Source organism: Protopterus annectens, chromosome 14.part0 (genome assembly GCF_019279795.1).
Source record: "Protopterus annectens isolate FY-2018-M chromosome 14.part0, PAN1.0, whole genome shotgun sequence".
In the NCBI taxonomy this organism is placed as follows: domain Eukaryota; kingdom Metazoa; phylum Chordata; order Ceratodontiformes; family Protopteridae; genus Protopterus; species Protopterus annectens.
This window is the reverse complement of record NC_056748.1, coordinates 811,417,625-811,429,695: the sequence shown is the minus strand read 5'-3', so window position 1 is coordinate 811,429,695 and position 12,071 is coordinate 811,417,625.

Genomic DNA, 12,071 nt, shown 5'->3' with positions numbered 1-12,071 from the left:
ACATTTGTCCAACCATATGCCACAAACAGAAGCCTACGCTCCACTATTAAAAAGTACATAAAAATCAGTGCAGCCAAAACCCAAGCAGGAGATTCCCTCTTCTCAGATTACATAGGTAAAATCTGGAATGAACTACCTGATAACATCACCACAATAGTATGTCTAGTCCAGTTTAAAACAACTCTAAAACCCCAGCTATTAAACAGATGGCTGTGCCCCTGCTCTACTCCTGACTAACTTCCTACCTATGGTCAATGCCCTTATCACTTCTTCTGTTTACCTATCATTACTCTTTCTGTCTGTTTTTCTATCTACCCAACAGCTCCTACCTAAGTATACCACTTACTCAACTCCTGACATAAGGAATCTTCCTATTCATACATTTTATTTTTGCCACACGTGCAATAAATGGTAAATGATTTACCATAAAATAATGTTTATATCAATATATATTTGGCTGATGATTGTAAATATATACTATGATATCTAATGTTTGTAAATATGATTGTTCACTGGAAACATGCATTGACTGTACCATCTACAATGTAACAGTTATGCAATTCAGCCTGTTTTTGTTCTTTGTATATCACCTGTTTATTTCTGACATTAACATACTCTGTATATTGTTGTACTAAGTGTTTTATATGGAGCTTTTCTCCCTGGCCTCCGTGGAAAAAGGACATGTTTCCAGTCAGACTTTCTTGGTAAACAAATGTAAAATAAAAATACTTATTTTAACATCTTCAGTAGATGCTTTTAGGTATTGTATATTCGTCTGTATATATTTTTCCATCCATAATAACATCTGCAGTGTTGCTTTACTGTCTCCTCTACTTTCTTTTAAAAATCAATTGTTCCTCTCTTTGTTCACAAGTGTGTAGGTTGTTCTTGTATTTATCCATTTACTAATTTTTATTTTCTTACTGATGAATTTGAACATTTCAGTATTCCCTATGGGATTATCATGTGGTTATACTGTGATAAATGGGGGGGGGGGGGGGGGCAAGTAGAAAGGATGCAGTTGTGATATGATATGTAACTTTTATGAGACTGACATGTACCTTTCTGCAAAATTCCCATTTGTCACACAATGTAGTTATACACTTACTGAAATGTAACAAAGGAAATAGAAGAAAAAAGAGGGAAAACAAGTTTAAAGGGATCTACTTTGGCTTATTGATGCAAAACTTGCTGCACTTTAAGATACCACCATCACTGTCCTGATGTCCCAGATGTTCACCACATATGTTAAGAGTGTAAACCGATATGAAAGCATTTTTCAAGGAGATGCCTCCCCCTTGCATGGTGCACCCTCTAGTAAGGGAGCTCTTCCCTCATACCCTCAGACAAGGGATGGATTAACCATTAATTAAAATAAGCATGTGCTTAGAGCATCAAGGGAAGGGGGCAACACAGAAATTTTCCATTACTGGGTTTACCATAGAACATATGGTGCAGCTGAACCAGGTTCCACAAAAAGGGGCTCCCATAATAAATGAAAAAATTACATACGTATATATACAATAATAAAAATAATAATAAAATAGTAATCTTCTTCTTCTTTCAGCTTTTTCCTGGTTAGAGGTTGCCACAGTGGATCACCTGTCTGCTCATGATTGGCAGTGGAGTTTTACAGTGCCGAGGTGCTAGCCCGACGCCCTACCTTCCACAGAAGGCACACGCACGCACACACTCACACCTAGGGCCAATTTGGAGTGTCCAATCCACCTACAGCATGTCTGTGGGATGTTGGAGGAAACCAGAGCACCTGGAGGAAACCCATGCAACCACAGGGAGGACATGCAGACTCTGCACAGAAGGCACCCCAGCCAAGAATCAAACTGGAGAACCTTTTGCTGTGAGGTGGCAATGCTAACCGCTGCACCATCGTGGCCGCCCAATAATAAAATAGTAATAATAGAGGTTAATGATTTATATTAATCTTGGAAAACAAACAAAATTAGAATCTGGTAACTGCCACACAGTCCACCGAGGCTCATGTGATCATTCTTGTCTTGGTCATGTCGCTTGCCCTGTTGGGTCATCACCTAAAAGTGAAGGCAATGCAGCATTGCCAGACATACAGTAATTTTATGGCATGTATGATCATACAAGACATTCCATTAGTGTATGCATTTTGTATGATAATTTGAAAAAAATTTAATTTTGTATAATAAATTTATATGAAAAAGTAAATATTTTAAAGCCATGTGTTTTAAATTTACACACATACATTCCCCTTATTACTGTACATGCATGCTCTGGTGCAGCTGTTCTCAGTAGTTCACTCAGTGTCTGGCGTGCCAACACCACAGTGCTAACTTTATAAGTAAGCTGATTCCTTTTTTTTTTCTAGTTATCCTTATAATTTTCATGGGGTCTATATTATATTAGCGAACGCTTGAAATTGCGAATGCTATATAATCGATCCAAATAGTCTGAAAATGCAAAATGTCGAACACACGGAAAAAAATCGCTGATCTGTTAAAAAAAAACAAAGAAAAACAAAACACAAAATAAAGTGGGGGGCTTTGCCCCCCACACCCTCCTACTTAAATATACACCAACTCTGAGATTGCACCGCAGTAGAGGAAATAGCAAAGTCCCAAAAATGGCCCAGTGATTTTTTTTCCCTAGGAAAATAATTGCTGTTCCGTGCTTTCGGCAATTTGCCATTTCGTGTAAACACGTTCGACGAAACAGCGTTCGCTTAAATAATAGGAACCCTTTTCATGACCCCGACAATAAGTAATGTAATTAATGTTTCTTGATTTTGTGGACTGGTAGTGCCTATGAAATGTCGTGAAACTCATGAAAATGATCAAATGCAGTATAGTGCTGCTTTTGACTATACATGTTCATAGGTAGGTTCATCGGTAGGTACTAGACTATCGGACCAAGGGCCTATGTAAGCCTAGCCAACAAGGTTCCCTGGATTTCTCCACCCAAGAAGGTTATTTTCCTGTGCCCCTGTTGAGCAGAACCACAGAAGTCATCCCCAGGGTGAATTTCCTATTTCCCATCCACTCATCAAGATTTTTCTAATGAGGAACATGCTTGACATGGATAGGTAGCTTGTTTCACAGTTTGAGAAGTCTCTAGGACAGGAATCTATCCCTCCAGCATGTTCTGTTTATTGTGGTGACAAGGTTTAGGTCCCTGGAGCATGTGGCTCAGAAGGATTGGGATTTCTTTAGATGTAGCATGTCCAACAGCTGTGAGTTTGACATAGCTTTGTATGTTAGGCAGAAATCACCTCGGAGTAGGCGATATGCTACGGAGTAAAGCTGGAGTTTTTTGAGACGGTCAGCGTAGGGCATCTGTTTGAGTCCCGTAATCCTCTTTGTGAGGTATTTTTATGGCCTTTCCAGCTGTTGCAGTTGTCTTGTGAGGTACATTCCAAAAGGGACGTTGTACTCAATAATGGGTCTAATGAGAACCGAGTAGAGGGGAACAATGGCCTCTTTTTTCCTGGATGAGAACCCTTTCATGATGAGGTGTGCCACGTAGAAGGATTTCCTGACTACTGTGGCAATGTAATTATCAAAGGAGACTACTGTCCACCTGAGTCCCAAGGTCTCATCACACCTTTGGCATTAAGTGGACTGCCACTTATGTGGTAGTTCATGGGTACTGAGTTTTTACCAAAGGGGATGACAATGCACTTTTTGGCATTGAGCTTGAGGCCGTGGCTCTGACACCAGACATCAGTCTCAGTGAGGCCCTTCTGTAGGATGTCCACATCTTTTGGGGACTCAGCTATGGCACCTAATTTGCAGTCATCTGTGAACTTCATCAGCCAGAGGCCCTCTGTGTTAGCCTGTACTTCAGAGAAGTAGATACCAGACAGGAGAGGACCCAAGACTGAACCCTGTGGTACTGCACTTGTCACATGTTTGAAGTCAGACTTGTAGTCTGCAACTTTTACAGTGTGGGTTCTGTCAGTGAGCCAGTTGGCAACCCATCTTGTGACATATGGATTTATACCCAGTTTAGTGAGTTTATTTATGATTTCAGAATGGGAGATGGTGTTGAACGCCTTGCCGTGGTCAAGATAGGCTGTGTGAACTGTCTTACCCTCGTCTACGGCTTTGGTGACTTTTTCAAAGAAGTCGATCAGGTTCAGGAGGCATGATCTGCCCTTCACAAACCTGACCTGGGTGGGGCCCAGAGTTTGGAGGTTACCAGTGTCTTTGTTTGTGAGCTCCATGATGATGCATTCCATGGCCTTGCAAACCAGGCTCGTCAGGCTAATAGGGCAATAGTTCCCGGGGTCCGTGGTAGCTCCCCCTTTGTGGAGTGGTATAACTATTTCTGTGCACCATTCAGTGGGTACAAAGCTTGACTTGAGGCTGTGATTGAACATGGTGCTTAGGTGGGGGACCAGTTCTTTTAAGTTCATGTAGAATGTAGCCTGGGATGTTGTCCAGTCCCATGGATGCTGTGTTCTTGGCTTTGGAGAGCACAGTTTTTACCTGCTCAGATGTGATTGCAGGAGCAGCGCATTCTTCCTGGCCCTTTAGGAGATGGGGGGGTAAAGTTGGCACTGAACCTATCAGCTAGGATGTTGGTGATATCAGTTGGTTCTGTAATTTACATGCCATTGTGCTGTATGGGTGTTGCCACTGAGATTCTTGACATAGTTATAGAATGCTTTGTGGTTGTCCTTAGAGTCAATGGCTATCTTGTTTTCATAGCTGGATTTGGAGGATTTTATGAGGGATCTCAGCTTTTTACTGAGGCTGACCAGGGAGCTCCTCCACTCATGGGATTTTACTCTGTTTTGCAACAGTTTCTTCCTTCTCTTGTAGAGTTTGTTTATAGCAAGGGACCACCAGACTGGCTTCCTTTTTCTGGAGGATACCATCTTGGTTCTGCTAGGGATAGTACAATCCATGCACTCGTGTAAGTGCATATAGAGTGCATCTGTATAAGATTCGGTCAGTCGTAACTGTATTGTCCATCTGCATGGGTGTCATGAAGTTTGCCACTTCTGTCCTAAGAAGCATAAAGCTGGCTTTGGAGACATTTTTTACAGTGGTTTCCTTAATAGGGGGGTGGGGGAGTGGGATGTGGATATCTATGGTGATTAGCTTATGGTCGGATCTGACCAACAAGGAATTGACTTCAGGCGTGGAACATCAGTCACTCTTGTTGGTAATGACTAGGTCTATGATATTATTGCACCTGGTGGGGGTGTGGATAAGTTGATCCAGGGCATTGGAGTTTATGAATTCTAGAAAATGTTGAGCAAAGACGTTGGTACATGAGTAGTTTTCCCAGTTAATGATGGGGTAGTTGAAATCTCCCATTATTAGGGTGTTTGGTTGAACCCTAATATTTTCCAGTATATCAATAAAAGAGGAGTGGGAATCCTGGAGCATGGTGAGGGATCTGTAGCAAGCTACAATATGGATTGCAGTTTTTCTCAGAATTAGTTGCACTTGGATAATTTCGGATGGATTATGTTGGGCAACTAGCCTGGAGGTGTGGATATCCTTAATGAATATGGACACTCCTCCACCCTTGGTGTTCCGGTCCTGGTTAAATGGCCAAAAGGTATGGTATGCGTTATATCCTGGTAATGCAGGGTTGCTCTCTGGAGCCTTGAACCAGGTTTAGTCACTGCACATACATCAATGTTTTCCATTTTAAGGAGTGCCTCGAGTGAGTGCATTTTGAAGATTCAACTTCTAGCATTGAGTAGCATTACCCTCAGTTTTTTTTCTTGCCTGTATCTGTTATGGTGGTGGGTTTGTCATTTGAACCTTGCCTAAAAAAGGCACTATAGGGGCAGCAAGAGCCTTAGCCAGTATCCAGAATCCCAGGGGCGACAGGTGCAGGCCATTTCTAGCAAAGCATCGTGGTCTGTCGACCATGTTGTCCCAGGCAGACAGATACTGTATCCCCTTGGAATGACAAAATAAGCTTATCCAATTGTTGAAGTCAATCATTTTGTCCTTGTACTGCGGTATCATTCTGGGCGAAGGTAGGATGCTACTCAGGGCTAGAGTCATACCTGCCTGGATTACAAGATCGGGGAGCTCCTCCATGTCTCTTTTCATGTAGTCCAGGGAGATACGTCTCAGGTCATTCACACCAACATGAACAATGACCGAGTCATATCTGTACTTGTTGTGGAGTGACCTGAGTGTGTGGGTTATGTGGCGGATCCTGGCGCCTAACAGGCAGCTGACAGTAACCTTTTCCTTGTCTATTCCAGTGAGTGGAACATAAGTGTGCCTGACTACTGAGTCACCTATGACTAATGTGTTAGGCACATTGTTTTGCCTTCTGGGCTGTGGTTGAGTGGCACACTCGGTCTATGTGTTATGTATTTTTTGGGTTGTGTTGTGGGGTGGAGGTTGCTTGTATTTCTACTTTAGAGGTCTCTGTTACATGGGCAGATTCTTATTGAGAGCCTCTGAGAATGTTTTTGTGCATCTATGTGTGGGTTTTGGTGGTGCAGGTATAGTGGGACTATGTGATGAGTGTGGTGTGGTGCAAGTGTTTACCTTCTCCTCTTGACTGAGAAGTTCAGTCTTGGGTTGAGAGAGCTTTGTCTCCAGTTTGGCAAGATAAATGCATCTCTCACAGGTTGTAGTGTTGGGTGGTAGGAGGAGAGGGTTGTCAGTGTACATGAGGCAATTGCTACATTACCCCAAGATGCCCAGATTCATCAGATGGACAGGAGAGAATACCGGCAGCTGCCCCTTGGACATGTCTGGATAATCACTATTTTCCTCTAGACAAGTGAGGGAAGTAAGTTCTAGAGCTGTTTTGCTCGAAGTAAGTTGAGGTAGATAAGTGCAAAACTGTCAACCACTAGGTTGAGTGCTTCAGTGATTTGTAGCTTATAATGTGCTTACAACAGATCTGAACCAGTGCTGGGCACGGAAAAGCAGATTCATGTACAAAAATTAAGAAACTGACTAGTTCTAAGGGGAAAAACTGAAGAGCTGACTTTATGTCGCCGGGAATAGTTTAATCCTAGCTAAGCAGCACTGCACAATGCACAAAACCACTGAAACACAGGTTTTTAAGCAGAAAAATGAAAGGGATAGACTTAGCCCAAAACAGTCAATAAAACTACAGTTTCTGAGCTGAAACCACTCCTCCAGCGACAGATAGGCTGTTCCAAAGCTCATCACTCTCACTAATGAACAGAGAAGCTTCCCTCTATCTTAGAAAGGTCTGGGCAACACAAGAACTTACAAAACAGCCCAGAATTCAGCAAACTCTGAAAAACGGACTATACTAGATCTAGAAAGGTGGGAAATGAGTAGAGGGATAGTTTTTTTTTTCAAAGTTAAAACAAATTCAGCCCTAAAAACACTTTTAACACCGAAAATAGGTTATCACACTTGAGTGTGTAGCCCTTTACAGTTAAACAGATGTAAAACACTTAAAAATGATACTTTAAAGTGCAAACAGTATTTGGTTTCAAAAACAGTACAGATAAGTAACAAAGTTAATAAAAAAAGCGGTTGGAACAATGTGGCTAGCAAAAACAATAGAAAGCAAAACAGAGGTAGTTAATCCAATCAAAGTTTCCTTTTCTCTCTCTGCTGCTGTAGGACTCCTCAGGACACCCAGGCAGGCTCTTGCTGAGGTAATACAAGTGCAAAAACTGTGCAAACATGGGTTTTTAAGCAGAAAGATGAAAGGGATAGACTTAGCCCAAAATGGCCAATAGAACTACAGTTTCTGAGCTGAAACCACTCCTCCGGTGACAGATAGGCTGTTCCAAAGCTCACCACTCTCACTGATGGACAGAGAAGCTTCCCTCTATCTTAGAAAGGTCTGGGCAACACAGGAACTTACAAAACAGCCCAGAATTCAGCAAACTCGGAAAACCGGACTATGCTAGATCTAGAAAGGCGGGAAATGAGTAGAAGGATAGGATTTTTTTTCAAAGTTTAAGCAAATTCAGCAATAAAAACACTTTTAACATGGAAAATAGGTTATCGCACTTGAGTGTGTAGCCCTTTACAGTTAAACAGATGAAAAAAACAGTTAAAAAATGATGCTTTAAAGTGCAAACAGTATTTGGTTTCAAAAACAGTACAGATAAGTAGCAAAGTTAATAAAAAAGTGGTCAGAACAATGTGGCTAGCAAAAACAAGCAATAGAAAGCAAAAACAGAAGTACTTAATCTACTCAAAGTCTCCTTTTTCTCTCTCTGCTGCTGCAGGACTCTGCAGGACACCCAGGCAGGATCTTGCTGAGGTAATATATTTTCTGATTTGTATTTATTAAATGGTGGTGGACTGGTGGTGATAACTGAGTTTGTATTTGATTATGTCAATTTATGTGGTGCTAGTGATGTGAAAACTATCAAAAAAGAAACAATTGAAGACTTTGGATTTAGTGTCCAAGACTGCATAGCTGACTGATTTCTTTACACAAGTTCCACAACATGATTCCAGATCAGAACCAATCTCTGTTATAAGAAGTGGACACAAATACCACTTTGATCACTTCAAAATCAAAATATTATGATGCTGGAATCATTGAGGTGTCACAAGCAGGTTAATCTAGCACAAGTCTCACTACAGATATCACTCTTCCTGTAAATTCTCTTGATGCCTCTATTGCAAATGTTGATTCAAGTTGCTTTACAAGACAGTCTAGGGTTGAAATAATTTCTGAAAATGAAAGTTTGGTGGACCATGGTGATGGTGGTGAAATGATTCAGTATGCAAAGGATGAAGTAAATATAGCAAAAGATCCAGGGCTGTGGTTTGATTTCTCTGCTGACGATGTGGCCTATTGGATTGTTTGTGGGCTCAGTGATTGTGAACCACACAGTGGGCCATTTGGCAAGTTTTACCAGCATTTCAGTAGTGGCAAATCTGCAAGATACTGTTCACAAAAATTTTTCGTTGGGACAAAAGACAATGGAGAGAAATGCAATATAGAGTGGTTATTTATTCACCATCAACAGGATCGGTTTACTGTTTTGTTTGTAAACTGTTTGCTCCTAAACATTTCTCACACTTTGTTATAGAGAAGGGTTCAGAGACTGCCAAAATACTATTGTAATTCATCATCATGAAATAAGAACTACTCACTGAGACTCTATGCTAATATACTTAACTCACACTCACAGACAAGGTGTGGGATTGGGGTAACAGTTGGAAAAACAAATTCAGGAAGAGTGTGATTCCTGGGAACATGTCTTGACGTATGTCTTACCTGTTATTAATACGTTAGCTGAATGTGGCCTGGCTTTATGAGAAACAAAAGAAGGATTCAGATCATTGCAGAATGGGAATTTTTGAGGGCTGCTTGAGCTCATTAACCAGTTTGATCCATTTTTAGCAGGTCACATTTTGAAATTTGGAAATTCTGACTAAGGAAATCATTCTTACCTGTCCAAAAGCACCTATGAGGAACTCATTCAATTAGTGGCTCAAATGGTCCATGTGCTCATTGCTGACAAAGTAAAATCTTCTGGTTATTTTACTTTGTCAGTTGATTCAACACCAGAGCTATTACATATCATACAGTCACTTAAGTGTTGTACCTAGCTAGTTAAAAGATGGACAGCCTATTGAATGCTTTTTAACATTTCTGGAAATGAAAAGCTATACTGGTGAGGAAATGGCAAATCAGGTGTCACACTACTTATGTAAAGTTTGTAAGCTAAACTTTTCAAAATGTAGAGGTCAGTCTTATGATAACACTGCTAACATGTCTGGGCATTATAAGGGGATGCAGCAAAAATGTTTAGAAACAAACAAGTTTGTTATATATGTACCCTGTGCAACCCATTCACTAAATCTGGTAGGCCGAAGTGCTGTTGACTGCTGTCAAGAGGCATTTCATTTCTTCTCTACAGTGTAGTCGCTATATATCTTTTTTTCAGCCTCAACCAGCTGGTGAAAAATTCTTAAAGGTTGTATTGGAAATGAAAGTGTCTTAAAATCCCTTTCTGATACCAGATGGGAGGCACATGCTATGGTAACAGCAGCAATTTTGAAATATTTCCTTAAAATTTTAGAAGCAAATAATATTGCAAATAAGATGCAGAGTTATAATTCCTTTTTATTTTGAATTTTTGGGATGAGATTTTGCAAGATTTTCATAGAGTAAGCCAGGTTCTACCGAATGAGGATGTGAACTTAAAACACATGCAGATCTGTATGGATCATTAGCTGACCAACTGTGCACTTCATGAGATGAATCTGAAAGATGTGAAGCAGCTGCAAAGGAAATTCTACTAGATGTTGATTACAAGGCAGCTCAAACTTGTTGCAAATGTATCAGAAAGAAGGTACCCAATGATGAAGATGCACCAGAAGTACATCTGAATAGATAAATTTCATATCACCACTTTTTACGCAGTTGTTGACAAACTTGAAACTGAGATGAGCAGAAGAGGAGAGATATACAAAGAAACAGCAGAGAGAGAGAGAGAGAGAGATTTTCTTTTCTACGTTATGTGCCACATAATGTCACTTCATCATCTGCTGAAACTGAAAGGTATTCTCAGTATTGTCAAAAGCTGACTGGTGCTTACCCAGAGGACTTGCACACTAATTTCTCAGCTGAGCTCTAACAGTGTCACTCATATGTGCGTCATAAATTCAGTGCAACAAAAAATGTGAAAACAAGATTCAGTCATGCTGAACTTTATAAAATAATTGTAGAAGATAATACTGTGTGCCTTTCCAAATGTAGACATTTGCTTTCATATATTTTTAACATTAATGGTCACAAACTGCTCAACTGAGCATTTATTTTCTCAGTTGAAGTATATTAAAAATCCCAAAAGAACAACTACGCAAAAAGGCAGGCTTGATACCTTATATCTACTAAATATAGAAGCAGATGTGTTAAGTAAGATTAGTTTTGAGGATCTGATGAAAGACTTTGCAATTAGAAAAAGTAGGAGAAAACTTTTCAAATATAAATAAAGTGGAAGTATACAAAAATAAACATTATTTTCCAACTAACTGTAAGTTTTGATACATTTTGAAAAATACAATTTTATGTTATGGTTTATTACTGTTTATATTTTGAATTAGTTATATATGGGAGCATGAAAACCTTTTAAGTGTGTAGGGCCTCTAAAGCCCTTAATCTGGCCCTGCCTTAGACTCTAAATATGTTACCTCTTAAGCTGTACCTATTCAGAGAAAATGCAGAGGTAGAATATTTAAAGATCAGGATGTGAAATTAGAGCTCTTACACAGAGGAGTGCAGTGGTTTTGGCTACCCCCCCAAAAAAAACAGAAAAAAAAGAAGAAAGAAAGACATATCCATCAGTCATTCTATGTGGTTGTAAGCTGGTCTGTGGTTTGCTGGTCATAGCAAAGCTTACCTTAGTATGATAAAGTAGACATGACTGCTGTCACTGTCATAGGGCAAGAGGAAAAATAAATACATTGTAAATCAGAGTGCATCAAAAATAATGGTCCAACAGCTGCATAATTTATACCTCTAATCAGCAACAACAACATGCACTGTTGATGTTGATTATACTATAAAAACAAATAAAAAACAGCAAATAAAATAACACTGCATGTAAATATCAACACAGAAAGCATTAAAAACAAGCCGCATGGAAACTCTTAGAACCCAAAGCAACAACACTGCACTTTATTATTACAGAAAGTGAATACCATTTTCTGTAAAGGTTTGTAAAGTTTCACTTATACACAGGTGTTACTTTGTAACATTCTGCATAGTGTAATGCTGTGAGGTCCTGTATGTCTTGGGATTTTCAGAGGAAGAGGGGAGGACAAGATTGAGAATGCTGTTGGGAACAGTGTGATGTTTTTGCTACGTCAATGACACTGAGGTGTCATGAGAGTTTATGTGTGTGTATGTGTGTGTGTGTGTGTGTGTGTGTGTGTGTGTGTGTGTGTGTGAGTGTGTGTGTGTGTTGTCTGATATATTGAACCCAGTGCAGTGAACATCTGGGATGCAATACACACACACAGACCCACACACACACACGCATGCCCACATACACACACATATATGTATGTGTATATATACTTATACAATAAAAGCTCATTATTATGCAAAATATGCACACTGATTGGACAGACTAATCAGTT